This window comes from Lissotriton helveticus, chromosome 10, assembly GCF_964261635.1.
Source record: "Lissotriton helveticus chromosome 10, aLisHel1.1, whole genome shotgun sequence".
Lineage (NCBI taxonomy): Eukaryota > Metazoa > Chordata > Amphibia > Caudata > Salamandridae > Lissotriton > Lissotriton helveticus.
This window is the reverse complement of record NC_136071.1, coordinates 75,465,104-75,479,925: the sequence shown is the minus strand read 5'-3', so window position 1 is coordinate 75,479,925 and position 14,822 is coordinate 75,465,104.

The window sequence follows — 14,822 nt, the reverse complement described above, 5'->3', positions numbered from 1 at the left end:
TTACATGCCTGTGTCATGAAGCCCTTATGCACATTTAAACATCACCAGTGTTCCACTGGAATCCAGGGAACATTTTTCTAACACGTCAAAAAGCCCATTGTGAATACAGATGAGCTCTCATATTCCAAACCATTTCACAAACCTTTTCTTCCTACTGAAAATTCTAGAAAAGTAGTATCCAGCTTCAAGGGCACCTTTCAGTTCAAAACCACCTCCAGATATCCCAATCTGAGTTTCAGATTCTGCTGAAGTACAGAGACATCCACTATCCAGGTAAAAGATGGCCTCCTGTCAATCACTATTAATGGTGAACCATGTCTCTTGGTGTTGCTTGAGCTGTCTGCAGCCTTAAATACCTTTCACTATCAGATTGTAGTTGAAACAAGACATCCTTATATAAGCACCACAGATACTCTCTGAATTTGGCTCACCCCCTATGTCTCTGATCAAAAGAAACTTGTACAGATGAAGGGGCATATTATCAAGGGGGTTTATCTCCGCTTTTTTGGCTTTAAAAGCCAAGAAAGCGGAGATAAAATTATCTCCCTATTACCAAGCTGTCGCTAACACCAGTTGGCGACAGCTAGTAGGAGATAGCGACCATCTGGGGCCCCACTTTGCGTGTCAGTGATATTTATCACTAATGACATGCAAAGTGGGCGTGCCAAGATGTTAGCCACTGGAAACAGTCGCTAACATCACTATCTCCTATTACCAACTTTTGGAGATATTCGCGCTAAGCGCGAATATCTACAAAAGCTAACACCTGCCCCATAGCAGTTCTTAGCCATGTTATCCAATGGGAGGTGGATAACATGGCTAAGAGCATTAGCTCGATAATGCATGAATATCGCTGACTTTTCAGCGATATTCATGCATTCCGGCCGATTTTTATCGCTTAGGAGATAAACCTTGATAATAGCAAGGTTCCTAAGTGATAAAAATAGGCGATGCTTAGCGAGACTGAGCGATAAACAAATTGTCTCTAACCCTACTTAGCGATAAATATCGCTATTTGTTGATAATATGCCCCGAAATGCTTCAGATCCCCACCAATCCCCATCTCCTGCAGAATTCCCCAGAGATCTATTCTTGCTTCCACGATGTTCAACCTCCAGGTGAAATCATTGGCATCCCTAGTCAGCCAAAAAGACATTTCCATCTTCTAGTTCATGTATGATGCACATGTATACCTTAAAGTATTGTTCCTCAACTTAGATCCTGTATGGGAGTCAGCCAAACTTAAATGTTTAGAGCATATTTGAAATGCAAGGCAACAAAGTTGGTCCTCAAAAGTGGCAGTCTTCAGTGCCTCTTCCAGTAAAGGTTCAATAATATGAACAGAGATTGCTTCTCCACCATATGATATCTTCTTCTAAAGACTTAGAGGAGGATATGTACAAGGAAGTGGTGGAGTGAGGTGTTAGCTAACGCCTCACTCCGCCACTTCAGAAACCCAAGACCGCACCATATTTACGAGAATATGGTGCAGCCTTGCGTTTCCTCCTACGCAGGCGCTACACTTAGCAGTGTAGCACCAACGCAGACACCCTTGCACCATAGAGCAAGGGTGTCTGCGTGCAGGTGAAGAATGTTTATGTACAGGAAGGTCCCCCTTAATGCAGCACACATGCAAGTCACAAAATGTCATTTTTTTTTAAAGATGGTTTATGTGCAGGAAGGGGGAACCTACCTGTAAATAAACAATCCAAGGCTTTTTACTCTTTCCATGTGTGCTGCACAATGTGGCACACATGGAAAAAGCAAAAACGAGGAGAAATATAGAATTTCTCTTCATTTCGCCAACTTAAGACCAGGTTTTCCCTAGTCTTAATATTGGTGCTGCCTCCTATTTACACTGCCCTTGTAAATAGAGGGCAGTGTCAAAATCTATTCATATTGTAGTGGAACACTCACAACAACACTCATTGCCCACCACCTTTCAGTGTAGCGTGAAAGGGGGCCTTATTTACAAGGCAGCGTTAAACCAAGCAAAGTGGCTTAATGCTGCCTTGAAATAAGGAAAGGCCCTAATCGCCACCACAATGTCGGAAAAGGTGATGTTGTGATGGCGATAGGGGCTTGTACATATGCCCCAGAGTTTCTAATTAACCTATCTCTGTCTTTCAAGAGCTGCATAAAGAATAAAACTCAAACAGCGTGGTTTTATTTGATGTGGATTTATATAGCGCAAATTGCTGCCCAGAGGCGTCCAAGCGCTGAGAATACCAGATCCGACAGAGGGGGGAAGCACGGGAGAGGGGGGAGGTTAGACTGAATGAAACAGGAGGGTTTTCAGCTTGCTTCTTGTGGAAAATCAAGACATTCCCTCTCCCCATCTATAGCCTAGGCCCCACATTGAGCTCACTGATCTTTCAGCAACCTCAGAGACACCAAAACAGTTGTACGTCATGCAGAACTTGGGCTAATCATTAACCCAAGAATGTGTGGGTGAATTCTTTGCATGATCTCCCTCTCCCTTTTTGTGACTTACAAGGCAAATATCTTGAGAAAAATGTACTATATTTTGTCTAAACCTAATATGCCTCATTAGTAGAAGCTAAACTCTGCCAGGCATGTAATGTAAAAGACTCAATAATTCACCTTGCTGCATATTGTACAAGGCCTCCATTGGAACTTGATCTTTTCTCCTTTATTTGGTGCAACTTAGGAAAGCTCTCAAAACTCATCATTGCACACTTTTCCTTCTACCTTGAATTGAATCCCTTTCAGCCCCACACCATCTGATGTGATGGTGTGCTTTTGTCTCTTCTGCATGATTATACACTTATCATCCTGAGTTAACATTGCAAAATGTCTCCCATTGCTCTATATCCTGCATCTGTTACTTTGCACAGCACTCTGCTGCCCTTTGAGGATCTGTTTGCACTCCAAAAATATTCCAAATCAATTCATGAAAAAGCTGCTTTCTTGTCATCTCTGAAGCTCTTGGATGCCTTCTAGAAAGTGTAGAAAGTGCATGATATGCTATAGGAAGCCATTTTAAAGAAAGATTCCTCTTCCAATGTCATGTTACCACCTCTAAATCCTCCATTGATGGAGCGCCCACTCTATTAGGGCAGAGTATCGTCACCCCCCTGCTGCCAGCGCCGCAAAAGGTGAAAAATAAAATGGTAATAAAATCAATTCATTACCATTTTATTTTTCCTTTTCCCCATCTCGAGCCATGTTTGGGGGCGGGCCACTGATGACTGGCAGCAGGGGAGAGATTCTCACTCCGCCAGTTTCTAGTGCGCATGTCACTTTAGCCGGCAGTCTTGCAACAGCCAGCCAGACATGTGCAGTGTAAAGTCTAAGACAGCCGGGTGGAGAGCAAGCAGTGGCGCTAGTGCCTCAGTGAGCGTGGAGCCAGTCTGCTCCAGCCAATTCTGTTGCTTCTGTCATGCTGGCAGTGCAGCATGAGAGCAGCTCCTTGATTGGAAGAGGGGGATTGGTGCCACTGACGAGGAGACGGAGGAGGAGCTGTGGGCACCAAGGGCAGGCGCTTAGTGAATCTTTTATTTATTTTAAGCTAGCCTAAAAGGTTCGCCCCACCAGTTTAATTGATCGGAAGCTGATACCGCTCCAATGGCAGCACAGCCACCATCTCTTAAAATGGTGGCATGTTCTCTTTGACAACAGTTGGGCCTTAAATATGTTGATAGAACACCACAGCTCTGGTAATGGGGTGGTCCAGGTGTGTTGCATAATCTTTGTCTTTATTTAAAAACAGCAACACTGGATATAAAAAATATAGACAAGATTCCTTTCGTAATTTGTCATGGAGACCGCAGAAGAACACCCACAAAACAACCAAACACAAATTGAAGCAGTTAGTTTCATAGGCATTTCTTTGTTTCAAATTGCAACTCTGGTTCATAATTGTCAACTTTTTTCCAGTCTGTAGATCAATACCATAAAGCTTCTACAAAATGTATGGTTGTTAAACAACATGGCAGTTTATACCCAGAAATGGTTGAAGGACTTTGCCAGACTTAAACAACAGACAAATTACCCACACTTAGAGCACCTCTGCGAGGCATCAAATGCACACTCCTTGGAAACTCGAACACTTCAGCGCATTACTATGGAACTAATCTCTGAGCTTGTCAACTAAATCCAGGGGCCTCATTTATGAGAAGTGACGCATCGCTGCGCGAAAGCAGCGATGCGTCACTTCTCAGTGCGCCCTCCTTGCGACATGATTGATGCGTCATACTTATAATATGACGCATCATGTCGCAAGGAGTTACAGATACGTCAGTATTTATGACGTATCTGTAAGCGCAAAAGTCACTCATTGCTGGGGTGTGTCACAAAAGTGACGCAAATCCAGCAATGCGTCCTTTCTCATGTGGAAAGCCCCATGTGAAAGGGATTGCGTCAGTCTTACGCCTGCTGTGAGGCAGGCGCAAGATTTTGACGCAACAGCGTCCTAAAAGTGACGCAGTGAAATCTCATAGATTTCACTGCGTCACTATAACGAGGCTTTTTGCGGGGGAACGCCCCCCTGCATACATTATACCTGACGCAGGTATAATGTAGCTCAGTGGTTTACAAAGTGACGCATCTGTTTAGATGCGTCACTTTGTAAATAGTGCACAACAGGAGGCATGTTTTACGCCGCCGATGCGTCACAAAAAGTGACGCATCGGAAGCGCAAAACTGACGCAAGGCCTCATAAATGAGCCCCCAGATCTTTTGAAGCCAATATTGAAAACCTCAGCACTGGATCCTGGGAACATATCATCCTAGCGCTGGGACACCTCAAATAACGTAGCTATGCACTGTAGAAATTACTCAAGAAATTATAATAATATTATATGGCTTTCAATTCAAGTTGCTAATTTTGCTCCATAAAGCGCTTCACTAAAAGGCTTTTAAACAAAGAGCAGATAGCATGTCTGTCCAGTTGGATGAAAGACCCCCATGCTGCGAACACTGAATCCTCCAGTGTAAATTCTTTCCCAATAGTGATGGAAGGTTTGGAGTTCAAGGGCCAATACTATCAACTGAGATACAACATGGGCAAAGGTAATTTAATTTGGTTGCTGATAGCTGCAGCTGAATTTCAAACACTAAGAACTACTGGAAAGGAAACAGTCTTGGATCTGTGGAAGGTTTCTCAAAATGGATCACATCCAATTTGGGAACATACCAAATTGGAAGTGGATCACTTCTAATTTGGGAACCTGTCTGAAATAAAAAGGGAGCACTGGTGTGCTGATTACTAACAAGAACAGTACCACCATTAACTGTTACTTGAAATTAGAGATGGCAATAGATACTTGTTTGCATGTATTAACCGTGCCTTAAAGCACTAGTTTGATGCTGCTGAGTTTCCTTGAACTGCAATGACACAAACATTAGAAGAGCCTCGTGGACCTTTATGTTAAGGATTCCCAGAGACATGATGCATGCACTGGGGCAACAGGACTGAGGCACTTGACTATTGATAGTTCAACTATCAGATGAGAAGTAACTTCAATGGCTATCGATAAACATTTCATCTGTTTCATTTCCCCAACATCCATTGTCAAATGAACACGTTATTCTCCCCTACTTATTCAAAGGACCAAGGACTGACTTTCCTTGGAGCATACACCTTTCTTCAAACCTATCCTTCACTTCCATTTCACATTCCAATCAGTTTCTCTTTTACCCCACTCTTCTTTTTCTCCCTTCTTGTTTCTGTGCTTTAAATTTGAACTGTGTCAGTTAATTCTATGTAAATGTACTGTAAAAAATTGGTTTACTTGTTGAGGGGGTGAAACCCTTCTCAAGCAGCAAATACAATTCTTTTCGGGGTGAAGTCACAAGCAAAACTTAAATTAACCTGTGCTCAACAGTAGCTTGGCACAGAGCAGTCAGACTTGACTCTGCAGCAATGTGTAAAGTATTTGTGAACCACTTCAAATAGAGTAGTAAAGTGAAAATACACCACAAAAAGAGTCCACAACAGAGTTAGGAAATAGAGTCTTTTTTATAAATAAAACAAAGCTAAAACAACAACAACCCAATCAGTAAAACCAGAGATTTTCAATATTAAAGATTTAAGTAAAAATAGCTCTAATAAAAGAGAGGGACCCAAGCACCAAAGGGAGTGGGCACCAGAAGACAAATGTCAAAAAGTAGAAGTCCCCTTGGGTACATAAATCTGAGTAAAACTACTCATATCAAATTACAAATCACAATACGCTAGGTATATATGTAGTAATCAAAGAAGGCAATGCAAAAATTCTAAATATATTAAATACATATCACAAATTTATTAGATACAGCAGACATTGAAGAAGACCAATATGGTCCATATATAAAAAAAAATCATAATACATTAAAATTACATACAGTTAAATCATATAAAATACATTTCAACGGGACAGAAATATAATGAAAAATGTGGTTCCTATTAGTAAAAAAGGAGACACAAGAAAATGATGAGCACAATTAAACTTTGCGTCAAAACTGTTTTCTCTCAAATTATAATGTGTTTCTCCTTAAGCATCGACGCGTTTCGGTGAGCCACACAAATATCGTCACCTTCTTCAGGAAAATGTATTACCATCCCTTAAAATCTGTAATATAAAAAAAATATATATATAAAATGTTTTTCATAGTCTGCTCAATATGACTAATGCATCTTACATTCACTTACAACAAAGCCTTAGTATTAATACATATCCCTATACAATCCATTTATTACACACATTGAGCCTCTGAAAGATATACCTTGCTATGCAAACACAGGTCACATATTAGATCTCAAAACACATAAAAACAATTTAAACAGACATTAATATACATAGCTGTGATATGCGTTATCTCATCATCACAGTCGGTGTTCATATAACATTTCCTTCCTCCAAATAAGAAAGCTTTACTCAAGCCCAAGAAATAGCCCGGTGTCATGTATATTAGGATGGAAATTGTTTAAATAAAAAACATTGACAGGCATTTTGAAAACAGGCAAACTGGTGGCCTCATTAGTGAACACACCTACCATGAAGAGAGGTACAACCATAGAAATGATACAATGTGGTTTGCACAGAATGAGGCCACTGGTAAGTACCCAAAAGCTATTCTTTCTCAAAACCGTAATATGCTAGGCGCAAAATGCGTGTCCTCAAAATGACCCAAATGGGCCAGGAAGCAACGTACCTTAAATGAGGTATCGTGTTAAGATTCACGCGTTAATCAATTGGCGCCTCAGCACTGTCTTGTTCTCATTTCTTCAAGTCAAATCAGGGACATAACCCTGTCTGCGTGCAACAGCGAAATTCTAAGGTGACAGGTTGAGACTTTGCTGATAATAGAGCCCCCATCAATGACTCTATCTCTAAATCTGTAAGTTCAAAGAACTGATAAGAATAAACATGAATAAACGCACCTTTAAAAATAGTTCACTCGCGTTCCATCATTAAATTCCTGCATACAAATACGGGGAACCCGTCTCCCGATGCTGCGGTACAAAATCCGCCTGAAGATGGAGTACGCTGTACACGGACCCCTAAGCATATAATAGTACATCATATTAGTCCAGCGGGTCAAAAATATCCCAAAATGGCATTAGTAGCGGGAAAGATTTATTAACTTACTATTTCGATATCACAAATTCTTTGGGCGATATCAAGCCGTAAATGCTGCCACAGTCACCCGGTGAGTATACAGCAACGTGCTAACGTCTTAAACTTACTAGCACGTTCGTTACTGAAAATAAATAAAGCAACAAATCAGTCTATCTGTTCAGACATAGAACTATATTTCATTGCCCCAACTACTCGCTCTATTAGCCTCACGTACCTTTAAAATCCTTAACAGACAGGCAGCAACATGGTCCGTGTATCTCGTTCGTATGAAGAGGACGCCATATAGTTTTGCTATGTATTTATACAAAACCGCGCATGCGCGGAAGATTCAAACACTTGGGTCTCTTGCACTCTATCATGAACAAGAGTGCTGAACCGCCTCATAATGGCGGAAAAATAGAAGAAAGACTACCTTAGTATTGCTACAACCTATCCCGCATGGCTCACGGCGGCCAATGAAGATCTATCGTTGCAAATAGCAACCAACGCTGAGTAAAAGGAGTGCAATTCAAAACTTACTTTTAAAAATAATAAGCAAACAACTATGCAAAGTTGGTAACCCATGAAATCACGAGCACCAAGACGGACTAAGTTAAAAAGAATTCTTCTATCTCCACGTATATATCATCAAATTCCAGACACTTAGTTCACAATAAGCCAAATGCATAAAAAAAATATATATATATATATATCATGGTTCAAGGCGGCCCTGTACATTGAACTGACTCAAAAGCAATATTCTAGTCCTCTATATAGACGTCAATACTATAATCACCACTGCTAAAAACGGCGCTGCTCAAATGCGACAAAATGTATCATTGCCGCATATAAGTATGGTGAATAGTCATAAACCATCAAATAGCTCCAACGATGCGCTCCCATTCCTCCCTGGAGTTAAGTCCTTTCCCAACAGTATTGAGAACGGAAATATACCATTGTTCCCGACATTTCCGTACAAGCTGTATGTTCCCACCCCTTTTCCCAATTTTGACCTTCTCTAGGACAAACCACTTGAAATCAATCTCTCCATGTTTGTGTTCCAGAAAATGAGGCACCAAAGGGGCAGTAAGTTTCTTCGTTTTAATCGCAGAACGATGCTCCTGAAATCTAGTTCTGGCCTCTCTGCCCGTCTCTCCCACATAGGCTAAACCGCAGGGGTACATAAGCAAATAGATAACATCTTTGCTCCTACAATTATTGTGGGTTCTGCTTTTTAGAGTAACTCCATTGTGCGTAATTTCTGAACCCACAATACATTGCGGGCACATATTACAGGTTCCGCATCCCGTATTTCCTACAATTTTAACATTATCAATAGTTCTCTGATTGTCACCAGTTTCATCCCTATATGTTTGGACTAAAAGATCACGTAAATTCTTGTTCTTTTTGTACGCAAACAAAGGGTTTTCTAGTGTGGTGTCCTCATCATGATTTAAAATGTGCCAATTTCTATTGATAAAATTTTTTATTTGGTTACTCACATTCGAAAATTTGCTCACAAAAACCACCTTATTAAAGGGCTCCTTTGTTTTATTGGGCTTATTTATGAGGGCATCTCGGTCATAAAACCTAGCTCTTTTACATGAATGTGACAATAATTTTTTCGGGTACCCCCGTCTATAAATTTCTTTTTCAGGTCATCAGCATGTCTGTAATAATCATGCACGTCAGAACAGTTTCTTCTAAGCCGAAGAACTGGCTAAACGGAAAAGTGAAAGAGAGTATTCTTAGCCATTGGTTTGGTGAAGAGTTCAACCTCTAACAAGCCATTAGTGTTTTTTATTGAGATGTCTAGGAAGTCAACCTTGTTAGTACTGAAATAAGAGGTGAATTTAAGATTGGGGTCACCTAGGTTGAGCCACTCTAGAAACTGCTCCAGCAGTTCAATCGACCCTTCCCAGATGAGTAAGATGTCATCAATGTAGCGGTACCAGCCCGCTACATTCTCATAGAAGGGGGCGATTTCATTCTCGATGTGCTTGGCTTCAAATTCACCAACATAGAGGCATGCCAGACTAGGGGCACAGGTGGCCCCCATGCTGGTCCCCTTGAGCTGCTTGAAATATTCTTTTTTTAAAAGAAAGACATTGTTTGTGAGGATCAATTTTACACAGTCTACTATAAAATCCCTATTGGCGCCTCTGAGGTCATAGGAGTCCAGAATATTATAGATGACATTCACTGTGTCCATCTGTGGTATTTTCGTATAAAGAGACTCAATGTCAAGCGTAACCAGACACTGAGTCTCTTCACAGAAAGGACCACCCTCAATAAGAGAAATGATGTGTGCCGAGTCTCTAACATATGATTTAAGACCACAAACTATGGGCCTCAAAAAATGATCGACATATTTACTGACTGGCTCCAACAGGGAATCAATACTGCTCACAATTGGCCTCATTGGTGGAACAGTGCTATGCTTATGCACCTTAGGGAGGCCATAAATGGCTGGAACTTTAGGCACTAAGGGCCAGATGTAGGTAGCCATATACCGGTTACCGACCGGTATTTGGCTTTTGAGATGTAGGGGGCATCTGATTTACAGATCGGTAAATTTACCGATTCGGTAAATATACCAAATCAGTAAATATACCAATTCTGTAAATCAAGATGTAGGTGGCACTTCACAGAGTGCCACAGGCCCTTTAGGAGTCGGTATTTACCACCCAATCCTATTGGGTGGTAAAATACCGATTTCAGGTGTACATGCACATCTGTGCATGTACACCTATGCCATGTGACACACAAACATGCCCTTAGGGCATGTATGTGTGCCACATGGCACACAAGCCTGCACTTGGGGTGCTACAGGGTGTCAAAGTGACACCCTGTTCCCCCTGCCAGGATTCGGGATTTACCGATTCGGTAAATACCGAATCGGTATTTCCCTTTAATTCCTATGGACTTCAAAGCCCATAGGAATCAATGGGAAATACCGATTGTGTTTTAAAAATTACCTACATCTGCCTCCTTCTAATTTACCGATTCATAAATACCGAATCGGTAAAATTCGGTATTTATGAGTCGGTAAATTAGATTTACCTACATCTGGCCCATAATTATTAAGGAAGTTAAATTCATCCTCACATATATAGCCAGCTTCTTTTGCATCAGTGAGGAGAGTCAGACACTCCCTAGCTATCTCATCAAGAGATGCGGCATTGGTGCGAGTATAGTGTTCACTCACATCTAACAAACTATACATCCTCCTCTCATAGTCCGCGGTGTCAAACACCACCACTCCACCGCCTTTGTCAGCAGGCTTTATGGTTAGAGAACAATCCTCCTTCAGTTTATTAATTGCTGCTCTCTCCTCCTTACTAATATTGTAGATGGTGGATTTCTTATCATTAGTTATGACCCTCTGAATACCACTTTCTACTGCTACCTCAAAGGATTCAATATTTTTGCCAACTGTTGGAACCTGGGTTGACAGGTCACCTAGGGTAGCCTGGCCTAGGGTAGGGCACAAATACTAGAGGCACAAGTGTGAAGGTTGCAAACTACCCAGCAGTAAATCCACGCGATAGCACACAAAAAGGACACTACACCAATGTTGGAAAAATAAGTACTTGTTTATAAAAATAATATCTTTGCTCTCTTGTTTCTAGAATTCACAGTTCAATATAATACATTCTGTCAGGAGAAGTAAAGTACTTTTAGAATTGCCAAATAATGTCAGAGCACAGTTCTATTAACCTATCAGCACATTACATTTGGTCAGTTATGCAATAACCATTTCAATGTTAACATTACAATCCCCCTTATTGGCTTCTCACCTTCCCATCAAAGAACAGTGGTTCCTTTGTAGTGGAGCCTGTACTCCTCTAGGAAAGGGTTCTCATTTCCTTCCTCTCCACTGCTGACAACTAAAAATATGACTATTCCAAATAGAGCAACAATTCATGAAGTCCCTTCAGGGACTCTCCAAGGGCGCTTCACACATTGGGACAGATTCTCTATCCCACAACTTGCTATGTCTCGCCCCCCTTGCCCTTGTGTTATTCTCCTATGGAGGTCACTTCCCCCTTTGGATCACCTCCTTACTTGTGATAGGATTTCCAGTTGAAGTCTTGTCACGCCAGAGGGTGGGGGTAACCTCCTGGCAGAACGAAGGAGCCAAGCGCTGGCAAGGCTCACCAGCTTCCAGGGCCCCTCAGCTCTTCCCACCCCGCTCGAGCCAACTGCTCTGTGAGGCACTTGAGCGGAGAAGGACAGAATATGCAGTATTCCCCCGCCGCTGTCGGACTCCTCAGTTCCCCCCTCCCGATCACGCCAGCTCCTCCATGTGGCGCTCGAGCAGGGAAGAGGTGATACCGCACGCCCACAGCCGCCGTAAGGTTCCGGGCACTCCTCCTCAGTTCTCCCTCGCTCTGGTCAGGGGAAGCACTACAGCTCCAGGCATGCGCGGGGCGTCCACGCTGACACCGCCTCTCACTTCAGCCTACAGACCCTCCTACCGATTCCGCCTCCGCTGCGCTGGCTCCAATGGTGAGACGCTGCTCCCTCGCGCTGGCTCCGACGATGAGACGCTTCTCTCACGGGCCTGCTCGGTCCTAGGCCCCTCCTGACATGTAGAAGTGGGATCGCCTGGGGCATGCGTGATAGCGCTCGACTACCTCCAAATCAGTGGCACCACCACCAACGCGACCGGTGCCCCCGGGGTCCTGTACACGGCGAGATCAGCGCTGCCTCATAGAAACCGGCACCCCTTTCCTTCCTCTGTTTCCTGAGAGGAAGTGGACTTCTGTCGTCTGCGTTACTGGTAGGGTCCCACAGGGACACACAGGCCCAAGTCTGCTGTACCCCTAAGGCGATGGGGAATAGAGCTATATCTCTTCATGTGTCAGCTCCTATTCTCTATCCTTCAGAGACTTCTTATCCCTCGGTGCTGGGCAGGGGTTGGGGATGAAGAGCCCCCTTTCAAAAGTCTCTCTCACCGGGCAGAGGACTGCGCTCCGCAGCGCTGCAGTCTCCTTCTCCTTTTGACACCCCGCTATTTTTAAACTAGGGGTTGGTCAGGCGCCCAGGGTCTCCAGCCATCCAAAACAGCAGGGTCAGGACAAATAACCCAAGGGAGGACGGGTGGTGAATCAGTAAGGCATCCCTCTGACTATCCTACCCCCACCTTTTGCTACAGCCTGTCCTCCAGCTGACTCTCTCTGGTTAGACAAAATGGCTGACCAGCATTCCGCCTTTTATAGGCTGACCCTCAGAAGTCCAGAAGGGACCAGAAGGTTCTGGAACGCCCTATTCTACTCTATGGGACAGGTTCTGGGTATGACAGTTGAGACAGTTGGTAGCCACCATTTTGTGACTCCAGCAATTTCCCTGTCAGAAAAGGCCTCTAGGCCTGAGGTGAAAAACTATGAAGGGGGAAAGAACACCTATCCCCTAGACCAGCACCTTAAAAAATCTAGTGGACACAAAAATTAATAAGGGCATGAGGGGCAAAAAGGGGACAAAATAAATAATAAATGGGAGGGACTACGCAAAAAGCCAGACAGGTCTAACACGCGTCCCCCCCAGCTGAAAGTGGGGAGAACTACCCAACCCCTTGGGAGTCCTCATCACTAAGGCGGAAATACCTGGAGAGACCGTCTGCATTGGCGTGGTCCACTCCAGGCCGATGTTCCACCCGGAAGTCCATTCCCTGTAGGGAGATGGACCATCTCAGCAACTTGGGATTCTCCCCCTTCATCTGCATTAGCCAACGAAGGGGTCGATGGTCAGTCTGAACCAAGAAGTGCGTGCCAAACAGGTATGGTCGCAGCTTCTTCAGAGCCCACACCACCGCGAAAGCTTCCCTCTCAATTGCACTCCACTTCTGTTCCCGGGGAAGCAGTCTTCTGGATAAGAAGACCACAGGCTGATCCAGGCCCTCCTCATTTAGTTGCGATAACACTGCCCCAATGCCATGTTCTGACGCATCTGTCTGGACAATGAACTCCTTGGAGAAGTCTGGGGCCCTCAGGACCGGTGCTGCACACATTGCCTGCTTCAACTTTTCAAAGGCTTGCTGACAAGCCTTCGTCCAAACTACCCGTCGAGGTTGTTTCTTTGAGGTGAGCTCTGTGAGGGGCGCTACAATAGTGCCATACCCCTTCACAAAGCGACGGTAGTAACCTGTGAGGCCCAGGAAAGCTCGGACCTCAGTCTGTGTCTTGGGGGGTTCCCAGGCCATGATTGCCTCAATCTTTGCCTGCAGGGGCTGCACTGACCCCCTACCCACCAAGTGTCCAAGGTACACAACCGACCCTTGCCCAATCTGGCATTTGCTGGCTTTGATGGTCAATCCAGCTTGTTTCAGGGCCTGGAGAACTGCTTGCAAATGTTGCAAATGGTCCTCCCAATTTCTACTGAAGACAGCAATGTCATCCAGGTAGGCAGCAGAGAAACTCTCCATTCCAGAGAGGACCTGATTCACCAGCCGCTGAAATGTGGCAGGGGCATTTTTGAGCCCAAAGGGCATCACACAAAATTGGAAGTGTCCCTCAGGCGTGGAGAAGGCTGACCTTTCCTTTGCTCCATCTGTCAAGGAGATCTGCCAGTACCCTGAAGTGAGGTCAAAGGTACTTAGGTATTGGGCAGCTCCTAGCCGGTCAATTAACTCATCCGCCCTAGGGATCGGATGAGCATCAGTCTTTGTAACTGAGTTCAGTCCTTGGTATTCCACACAGAGCCTCAGTTCCGGTGTGGTGCCTGGTGGGGCGGCTTTTGGCACTAGCACCACCGGACTGGACCAAGGGCTGTTGGAAGGTTCTATCACTCCTAGCTCTAGCATCTTGGCAACCTCTCCATGGATGCTAGCCTTCACCTTGTCTGACAGCCGGTAGGTCTTTGACTTCACTGGTGGGCTGTCTCCTGTGTCCACATCATGGGTACACAGGTGGGTTCTTCCCGGGACAAGGGAGAACAACGAAGAGTACTGCTCCAATATCTGGCGGCAGTCCTCCCGCTGCTCAGGAGTTAGGGATGGGGAAAGAATCACTCCCTCCACCGACCCATCCTTCTCTTGAGACAAGAAGAGATCAGGGAGAGGCTCGCTTTCTGCTTCCTCGGCACCATCAGTCACCATCATCAGGATGACCTCTGGCCTCTCATGGTGGGGTTTGAGGCGATTGGCATGCAGCACCCTTAGGGGCTGTCGAGGGGTCTTAAGATCCACCAAGTAAGTGGCCTTACCCTTCTTTTCCAACACCTCAAATGGGCCTGTCCAACGATCCTGAAGGGCAC